We start from the raw sequence: 9090 nt of genomic DNA on the forward strand, positions 1-9090 counted from the left end.
CCAGCATAAAATAGATGGGACATATATATAAACAACATTTGGTTTTGGCTCGGGCTCATAACTGCACTGTCATTTCATGAAGAACCGTCAAGTATCTCACACACTATAAAAGGATTCTCCATGAGATATTTCCATAATGTTTTTGAAGTCATGAACTGAGAAAAAAAAGAAAAGAAAAAAAAGATTAATAGATAATTAACTGCATATATCAGCTCAAACATACCACAATCTTCAATCTCTTGTAGGAAGTCTTGGAAAAAGTTCATGATGTTTAGTTCTTTATTGTACTTCACAGAGCCCTTCTCACTGTCAGGTTGACATTTTTCCAGGACAAAGGCTGCATCCACCTAAAAACCCATGCAACCAAAGAGTGCAGATCTACAACACTACATTGCTTGCACTAAATAAAATTTTATAGGGGACCACCTAACAAAGGCAAATGTATATACCCTATCATCTTCCCCTGAAACAATGGCAGACAAAGGTCTGGGTGTGTCTTCATGACTGCCAGCAGGTCATACAGCTGCAGGCCTTTTCTCAGCTGGTCAAGCATGTGGACATGAGACAACTCTCATGGTTGAGTGCAGTACATTTGCCCTGAACACAAAAGGTTTGAAAAAGTAGTAAGTAGTAGTTTTGTAAAAGGTACTGTACTCACAAACATTTTCTATGCAACTGTGTAATTGAAATTATTTAGAAAAAAAGCAGTAATTTTTTTTGTTTAACCATTACTATACTCCAGACAGTTCTAATTTAAAACTACCTGATTATGAGTTCTTTTTCTTCCACAGACACTTTTCCAGTGTATCCACAGCTTATGATCATATCATAAGGGTCATCAATAAGCTTGTTAATACTCTCATCAGTTGCTCCATTTACCTCAAAGCATAAATGAAACAGATTTGTCTCAGCACACAAATTGTCAATTAAAGATGTTTCCTGTTAAAGTCACAACTGTTGACTGTTATTCAATTCTTCACCATCCTATTGCCACTGCAACAGTTTCATGCAATTTCATACAGACAAATAGGCAAAACACCAGCAAGTAACATCATCCCTGTCGAGGTTTAATATATGTGCAAGTACATTTTAGAGTAAACAGTATAGTGTTTAGTCAGATTTCAGCAACATAATTACCTTATATAATTTGTAATTATATAACTAGTATTATGTAACTATAATAAGCTGTGACAATTCCAAATCTATGACATCGGTGGTAGACATCTGTATGCTGTCTGAATCACCAGAACAGAGGTACCTGAAGCACCATTCACACATGAAGTTGGGCAGAGGTCCACCTTGTGCCATACTAGCTGCTATAACTTCTCCTGCAGACCTAAATATCAGGAGAGTAAAGAATATTGCATTTCAGTTAAAATAACATTGCAATGAATATAATTATATACAGTGTTGGGGAGTAACTAGTTACATAATTACAAAACAAATGTAACAGTAACTCGTTACAGTTACTTAGAAAAATATGTAATTAAAATTACAGTTACTTATGAAAAGGTTAAAGATTACAAATAGAGTTACATCTGAATATTTTCTTTAAAAAAACTAGTATATGTTGAATAAATATTAATTTGTTGTTAGAGTTTGTTAAAGCAGTGCTATTCTGATGATTTTGATTGGTTCTCTGGTTTGAATTTGCGGCGCATCTGCCAATTACGTTAATCCACATTGCCGCTGAAAGCTTTAGGCTACTACAACCTGTCTGAGAGTTGCCACCATGGTGAGTGATAAAAATGCATTTCAGTACTGGAAATTTAAAAATAATTTCATCCTAAAATCCAATAAGGGGCAAATATAACAGTTCAGTGCAAAATTTGTTTGCCAGCTGTTAAAATGCTTTGAACATCAAAGGCTTCAATGTTGAACCTGAGGAAGCATCTGCAGGTATGTAACCTAGCCATTCTTTATTTTATAATATATTTAAAATGTAAACTTTTTGTCATTATTGTGAGTGTACAGAAATAAAAACAGACCCTTTAGTTTCGAAAGATATATTACTCGTTTCTGTATAATAAAAAGTGATGGAGTGGTCAGTTGATTTACTGAAGCTGCTATGTGGAAAAAAATCCACTAAAACGCACCTGTGCGTTCATTGAGCCCATAGTGTACTCAAGACCTGTATTCAAAACATTCAGAACAAATTAGCTAGTCTGCTAGCCATGGGCGTCTCTAGGCCATTTTAAAGCCCCCCTAAAATTCTGCGATTGTCCATAAACTGTACACGAATAAGTGATCTCCTCAGTCCCCTATAAATTTCATATGAAAACGGTGGCAGACTTCGGCTCCTCCCCGTCTTTCAGCGCATTCTTCAATCCGTGTCACAGAGCGAGGATCAGAGGACAAATGTGTGTGTGTGTGATCAGGAAGACTTGTATTTGTCTTGTTCAGTACTCAAATGTTATACAAATCTATGCAATACAGTGGAATGCTGCATTAAGTTTACCATCCTACCCTGTTAGTCAAACCTTTATTTTATTTTATTATTATTTATTTATTTTTTATTTTTACTATTATACCCTCACTGGGGGATGAGCCCACCTTAAATGAAAAACCTAAAATCGTCCCTGCTGCTAGCTACCTTTGCCAGGCACACTTCTATTTATGAACCCTTTGACAGAAAATATATAGCTCACATTTTTCCTCCTTGAAAATGTGTTGGTAATGTCAGATCTAATATAACTTAGTTATATTAGCACTGTAGCATACATTATGATGACTCTTTTCAGATTATGTTTTTTTTCCCAAGGCATTGTTACTTGCCAGTGTGTCCTGTCATAGCTATGCAAAGATTTGATTCCTAAAACAGTATTAAACAATTTTTGTTATGAAGTCTGGTTTTGTGATGGCTGTGCTTAAAATTAAATTAATATAATCTTAATTCAAGTGATGAAAAGATTTAAGATTCTAACAGTAAACAGAGTTGAGTACTACTGTAAGGTTAACCCTGCCTGGTATAAATGTTTGGAAATGATTTCGTTGAAAATATCCATTAGAAACTTAAAAGTAATCAAAAAGTAATTAAATGTAATCAGTTACTTTACTTTTATAAAGTAATTGAAAAGTTACACTACTTATTACATTTTAAACAGAGTAACTTGTAATCTGTAACGTATTACATTTCCAAAGTAACCTACCCAACACTGATTATATACAACAGACTTGGACACCAGAATGCACCTGAAGTAGTTGTGATCCAGGCTGTTAAGACAGTACAGCGGATTCTTCCCCTTCTTGTCTGTGCTGCCCAGGTAAAGTTTCTTTTCAATCTCAGCAAGCATTTCTGAATAACAAAAACATAGTAAACTGAAAATCTGTCTCTACCAAAAAATGATAGCTTTCAGAATTACAGTGACATGCAGCTGTACCTGTTAGAAATTCTTTACTGAGAGCACCAGTATCAATTATGGAAGCCCAGAGAGGCCATGTGATATTATTTTTTTTGCTTTTGTTTTCTCATGATCACGACTTAAATTTCTCATGATCTCTAGATAACAAAAGTTGTTTTCTCGTGATCACGACTTAATTTTCCCATGATCTCGAGTTAACAAAAGTTGTTTTCTCGTGATCACGACATAATCAGAACTGCGGTGAAGTTAGTTTGATATTCGGACATTAGACAGACATTCGGAAGTGCTCGTTTAGGGACCGTCAACAAATTTCTGTACGACTGAAATGTGGTACTTGTTACTTAACTGACTATGTTCCCCAGTTATTTCTTCTTAAATATACATATGGCATGCGGCATTGCAAACAGCATTTGTTTATTTATAAATAAAAATTGAATTAATTGATAGTATTAATTATGTATCATGTGAATTAATTTGCTATTATTAATTTATTTTTTAATTAAAAAAAAAACTATTTCTTCAATAGCTTCTAGGTCATGTGATGCTGTGACCCAAATCTAGTACCAAAATGATCTACTTGAACACCTCCACAAGGTACACCTCTTTGTATCCCAAAAAAATCTCTTTATTTTTATTTTAAAAAACACTATTTCTTTAATAGCTTCTACGTCATGTGACCCAAAACTAGTACTAAAATAATGGATAATGCTTTAAAATAGCTTTTGTGGTACTTTGATATCATACGCCAAATGCTCTCCACGGCGCCATGTTATGTTGATCGATTTCAATGTACATGAAACACGACTGCCGCCTCTCGTCTGTCCTGCGCAAGAGCGTCACTCGCAATGCCTCGCAATGCTGCGCAATGCCACACAATGCCGCGAGTTGTCGCGGGATTCCTGTCCCTCTGACGCGCATTCTTAAATGCCACATCTGTACATATGTATGTGTGTATATGTGTGTGTATGTGTAATATAACTACATATATATATATATATATATATATATATATATATATATATATATATATATATATATATATATATATGAAATATATCAAATTATCTCAACAGGTCTAGTGTGGCACTTTGCAGCTTCAAACAGCCAGAAAAAAAATATGGAAATGCTGCTTGTGTTTAAGAAGACTATTGTGTAATAACAATAAAAAACGGTGTAATCGTGATAAAAATGACTTGTTTATTTATATAAGAAAGGAGTTAAACAAATGAAGAAAATAAACAAATGAATAAAAATCAATAAAGACATTTTTTGGGATAAGAAGAGGTGTACCATGTGGGGGTGTCCAAGCAGATTATTGTAGTACTAGTTTTGGGTCACAGGGTCACATGACATAGAAGCTATTAAAGAAATAGTGTTTTTTTAATAAAAATTAAAATTAAAATAAAAGAAGAGATTCTTTGGGATACAAAGAGGTGTACCTTGTGGAGGTGTCCAATTAGATCATTTTGGTACTAGATTTGGGTCACAGGGTCACCTGACCTAGAAGCTATTAAAGAAATAGTGGGGTTTTTTTTTAAATAAAAATAAAAATAAAAGAAGACATTTTTTGAATAACAAAGAGGTGTCCAAGTAGATCATTTTAGTACTAGTTTTGGGTCACATGACCTAGAAGCTATTGAAGAAATAGTGTTTTTTAAAAATTAAAATTAAAATAAAAATAAAAAAAGAGATTTTTTGGGATACAAAGAGGTGTACCCTGTGGAGGTGTTCAAGTAGATCATTTTGGTACTAGATTTGGGTCACAGGGTCACATGACCTAGAAGCTATTGAAGAAATAGGTTTTTTTTATTAAAAAATAAATTAATAATAGCAAATTAATTCACGATACATAATTAATTCTATCAATTAATTCAATTTTTATTTATAAATAAACAAATGCTGTTTGCAATGCCGCATGCCATATGTATATTTAAGAAGAAATTAGAATAACTGGGGAACGTAGTCAGTTAAGTAACAAGTACCACATTTCAGTTGTACAGAAATTTGTTGACGGTCCCTAAACTAGCGCTTCCGAATGTCTGTCTAATGTCCGATTATCAAACTAACTTCACCGCGGTTCTGATTATGTCGTGATCACGAGAAAACAACTTTTGTTATCTCGAGATCACGAGAAAATTAAGTCATGATCACGAGAAAACAACTTTGTTATCTCGAGATCATGAGAAAATTAAGTCGTGATCACGAGAAAACAAAAGCAAAAAAAATATCACATGGCCTCTCTGGGCTTCCGTAGTCAATGCCACTTTCCCCCCAAAAAGAAACTTTCAGTCTGAATTTACGGGAGCCACTTGGCAACTGCGCCAGTTCAAGATGTCTGCTTAAAGCTGATGCTAACGCTAACGTTAATGCTAATGCTAACGCCAATGCTAATGTTGATGCTAATGCTAATGTAATGCTAACTTTAAAGCTAATGCTAACGTTAATGCTAATGCTAACGCTAATGTTGATGCTAATGCTAATGCTAACGTTAAAGCTAATGCTAATGTTGATGCTAATGCTAATGTTAATGCTACTGTTAATGCTAATATAATGCTAATCGAAAAATGTCTGCAACATAAACGTGACATATCAAAACACAACGTGGGGAAATGCATCATAGACAAGTTTTGCCATGGCAAGCACCACTCACATTTTCTTCAGGAAATGTACATGTCTAGTTAGTGGTGCAAAGCATCACTATTACTATTCTTCATATTTATTATTAGTGGTACTTGCTATGCAAAGCATCACTATTACTATTGGTCATACTTATTATTATTAGTGGTGCTTGAAAAGCATCACTATTACTATTCGACGGATTTAGTGGTGCTTGCTATGCAAAGCATCACTATTACTATTCCTCATACTTCTTCTTCTTCTCCCTTCCGTACAAAATTTTGTCTGCTAATTAGTCCCGCACCATTTATCGTAGACCCACGAATGTGGTATCATATTGTGCGGCTTGTTCGGGAAAGATGTGCTATGACTTTTATAGCGATCGGAATTACGGTATTCCTGGTATTCCCGATCAAACACCCCAAAAATTCCCATAGAAATGAATGGGCGGAATTTTGAATCCTCAACAAAACTCACAAAATTGCTGCAACATAGTCATGTCACATATCATAACACTCAACACAATGAGGGGAAGTGAGTGACGTGTGTCCGGTTCATGTCACGTCACGTCACGTCACGTGACCCCCACCCCCGGGAATTATGGGAAATCGCAAAATTACAGCAATATACACGTGATATATCAAAACACTGAGCACAATGAGGGGAACTGCGTGACGTGTATCCGGGTGAGGTCACATGACGTCACATACCCCCCCCCTGAATTATGGGTAATCGCAAAATTACTGCAACATACATATGACATATCAAACCGCTCAGCACAATGAGGGGAAGTGTGTGACGAGTGTCCAGTTATCTCCTCCATGAACTCTCAGCCGAGTTTTGGCATGGCAAGCGCCACTCACATTTTCTTCAGGAAATGTACATGTCTAGTTATAATTAGTGATGCTTGCTACGCAAAGCATCACTATTACTATTCGACGGACCTATTATAGTTCTTCTTCTTCTTCTTCCGTACAAAATTTTGTCCGCTAACTAGTCGCGCACCGTTTGTTGTAGACCCATGAATGAGGTATCAAATCGTGCGGCTTGTTCGGGAAAGATGTGCTATGACTTTTATAAGCAATCGGAATTCCGGTATTCCCGGCATTCCCGATCAAAAGCCCCAAAAATTCCCATAGAAATGAATGGGTGGAATTTTGAGTCCTCAACAAAACTCAAAAACTCACTATAGCATAGTCATGTCACATATCACAACACTCAGGACAATGAGGGGAAGTGAGTGACGTGTTCCCACCACCGGGAATTATGGGAAATCGCAAAATTACAGCTACATAGACCTGTGACATATCAAAACGCTCAGTACAATGAGGGGAATTGAGTGACGTGTGTCAGAATGACGTCACATGACGTCAAGTGACACCCCCAGGAATTATGGGAAATGGCAAAATTAGGGCAATACACACGTGACATATCAAAACACTCAGCCTAATGAGGGGAAGTTCATGATGTGAATCCATGTGAGGTCACATGAAGTCACCTGCACCCCCCCCCCGGAATTATGGGTAATTGCAAAATTACTGCAACATACATATGTGACATATCAAACCGCTCAGCACAATGAGGGGAAATGCGTTACGGACGAGTTTTGCCACGGCAAGCACCACTCACATTTTCTTCAGGAAATGTACATGTCTAGTTATTATTATAATTCTTGTTTGTCGTAGACCCACGAATGAGGTGTCAAATCGTGCGGCTTGTTCGGGAAAGATGTGCTATGACTTTTATAAGCGATCGGAATTCCGGTATTCCTGGTATGGAAGCTCAAAGTGGAATTTTGTCCCATAGACCTCCATTATAAATGGTGGAGGGTTCCAAAAGTTTTGACATCACAAAAGTATTGGCACCCTATGTTAAATGCTCATGTTAAGGCTAATGATAAGGTTAATTCTCATGCTAGCGCTAATGCTAATGCGAAGGTTAATGCTAATGCTAGCGCTAATGCTAATGTTGATGCTAATGCTAACATTAATGCTAACGTTGATGCTAATGCTAACGATAATCCTAATGTTGATGCTAATGCTAACGCTAATGCTAACGTCAATGCAAAAGCTTATGCACACATTAATGCTAATGTTAATGCTAACGTTGATGCTAATGTTACTGCAACATACACATGTGATATATCAAACCGCTCAGCACAATGAGTTACGTGTGTCCGGTTGACGTCACATCACGTCACGTGACTCCCACCCACGGGAATTATGGGAAATTGCAAAATTACAGCTACATACACATGACATATCAAAACACTCAATCCAATGAGGGGAATTGAGTGACGTGTGTCAAAATGACGTCAAGTGACGTCAGATGACACCCCCAGGAATTATGGGAAATCGCAAAATTAGGGCAATATACACATGACATATCAAACCGTTCAGCACAATGAGGGGAAGTGCATGACGCGTGTCCAGTCATCTACTCCATGAACTCGGGGATGAGTTTTTGCACCACTCACATTTTCTTCAGAAAATGTACATGTCTAGTATTATTATTACAATTCTTCTTTTTCTTATGTACAAAATTTTGTCCGCTAACTAGTCCCGCAATTTTTGCCGTAGACCCACGGATGAGGTATGAAATCGAGCGGCTTTTTCGGGAAAAATGCTATGACTTTTATAACCGATCCGAATTGTGGTATTCCCGATATTCCCGATCAATCGCCCCCAAAATTCCCATAGAAATGAATGGGCGGAATTTTGAATCCTCAATAAAACTCACAAACTCACTGCAACATAGTCATGTCACATATCACAACACTCAGGACAATGAGGGGAAGTGAGTGATGTGTATCTGGTTCATGTCACGTCACGTGATCCCCACCCCCGGGAATTATGGGAAATCTCAACATTACAGCTACATAGACGTGACATATCAAAACGCTCAAAGAGGGGAAGTGCATGACATGTATACGGGTGAGGTCACATGGGGTCACATGTGACCCTGCCCCCCAAATAATGGGCAATTTCGAAATTACTGCAACATACACGTGACATATCAAACTGCTCAGCACAATGAGGGGAAGCGCGTAACGTGTGTCCAGTTATCTCCTCCATGAACTCAGGGACGAGTTTTGCCACAGCAAGCACCACTC

At 37.0% G+C, this 9090-nt stretch overlaps 1 long non-coding RNA gene across 3 annotated transcripts; it reads right to left on the reverse strand.

The window, feature by feature from the left end:
• Positions 1 to 460: 460 nt before the first annotated feature.
• LOC131352280 (uncharacterized) lies at positions 461 to 3630 on the reverse strand. 3 transcript variants are annotated; one of them, XR_009204487.1, is made up of 5 exons: positions 3381 to 3630; positions 3193 to 3295; positions 1259 to 1336; positions 764 to 879; positions 461 to 597 (listed from the first exon to the last, which is right to left on the reverse strand). It is a non-coding gene; the product is annotated as an uncharacterized LOC131352280 (long non-coding RNA). The 3 variants fall into 3 exon arrangements; XR_009204486.1 differs by having other exon boundaries at positions 764 to 1336; XR_009204488.1 differs by having other exon boundaries at positions 764 to 1336; positions 3150 to 3295.
• Between the last annotated feature and the right edge of the window lie 5460 nt (positions 3631 to 9090).

The sequence above is a fragment of the Hemibagrus wyckioides genome, linkage group LG04, assembly GCF_019097595.1.
Source record: "Hemibagrus wyckioides isolate EC202008001 linkage group LG04, SWU_Hwy_1.0, whole genome shotgun sequence".
NCBI classification, from domain to species: domain Eukaryota; kingdom Metazoa; phylum Chordata; class Actinopteri; order Siluriformes; family Bagridae; genus Hemibagrus; species Hemibagrus wyckioides.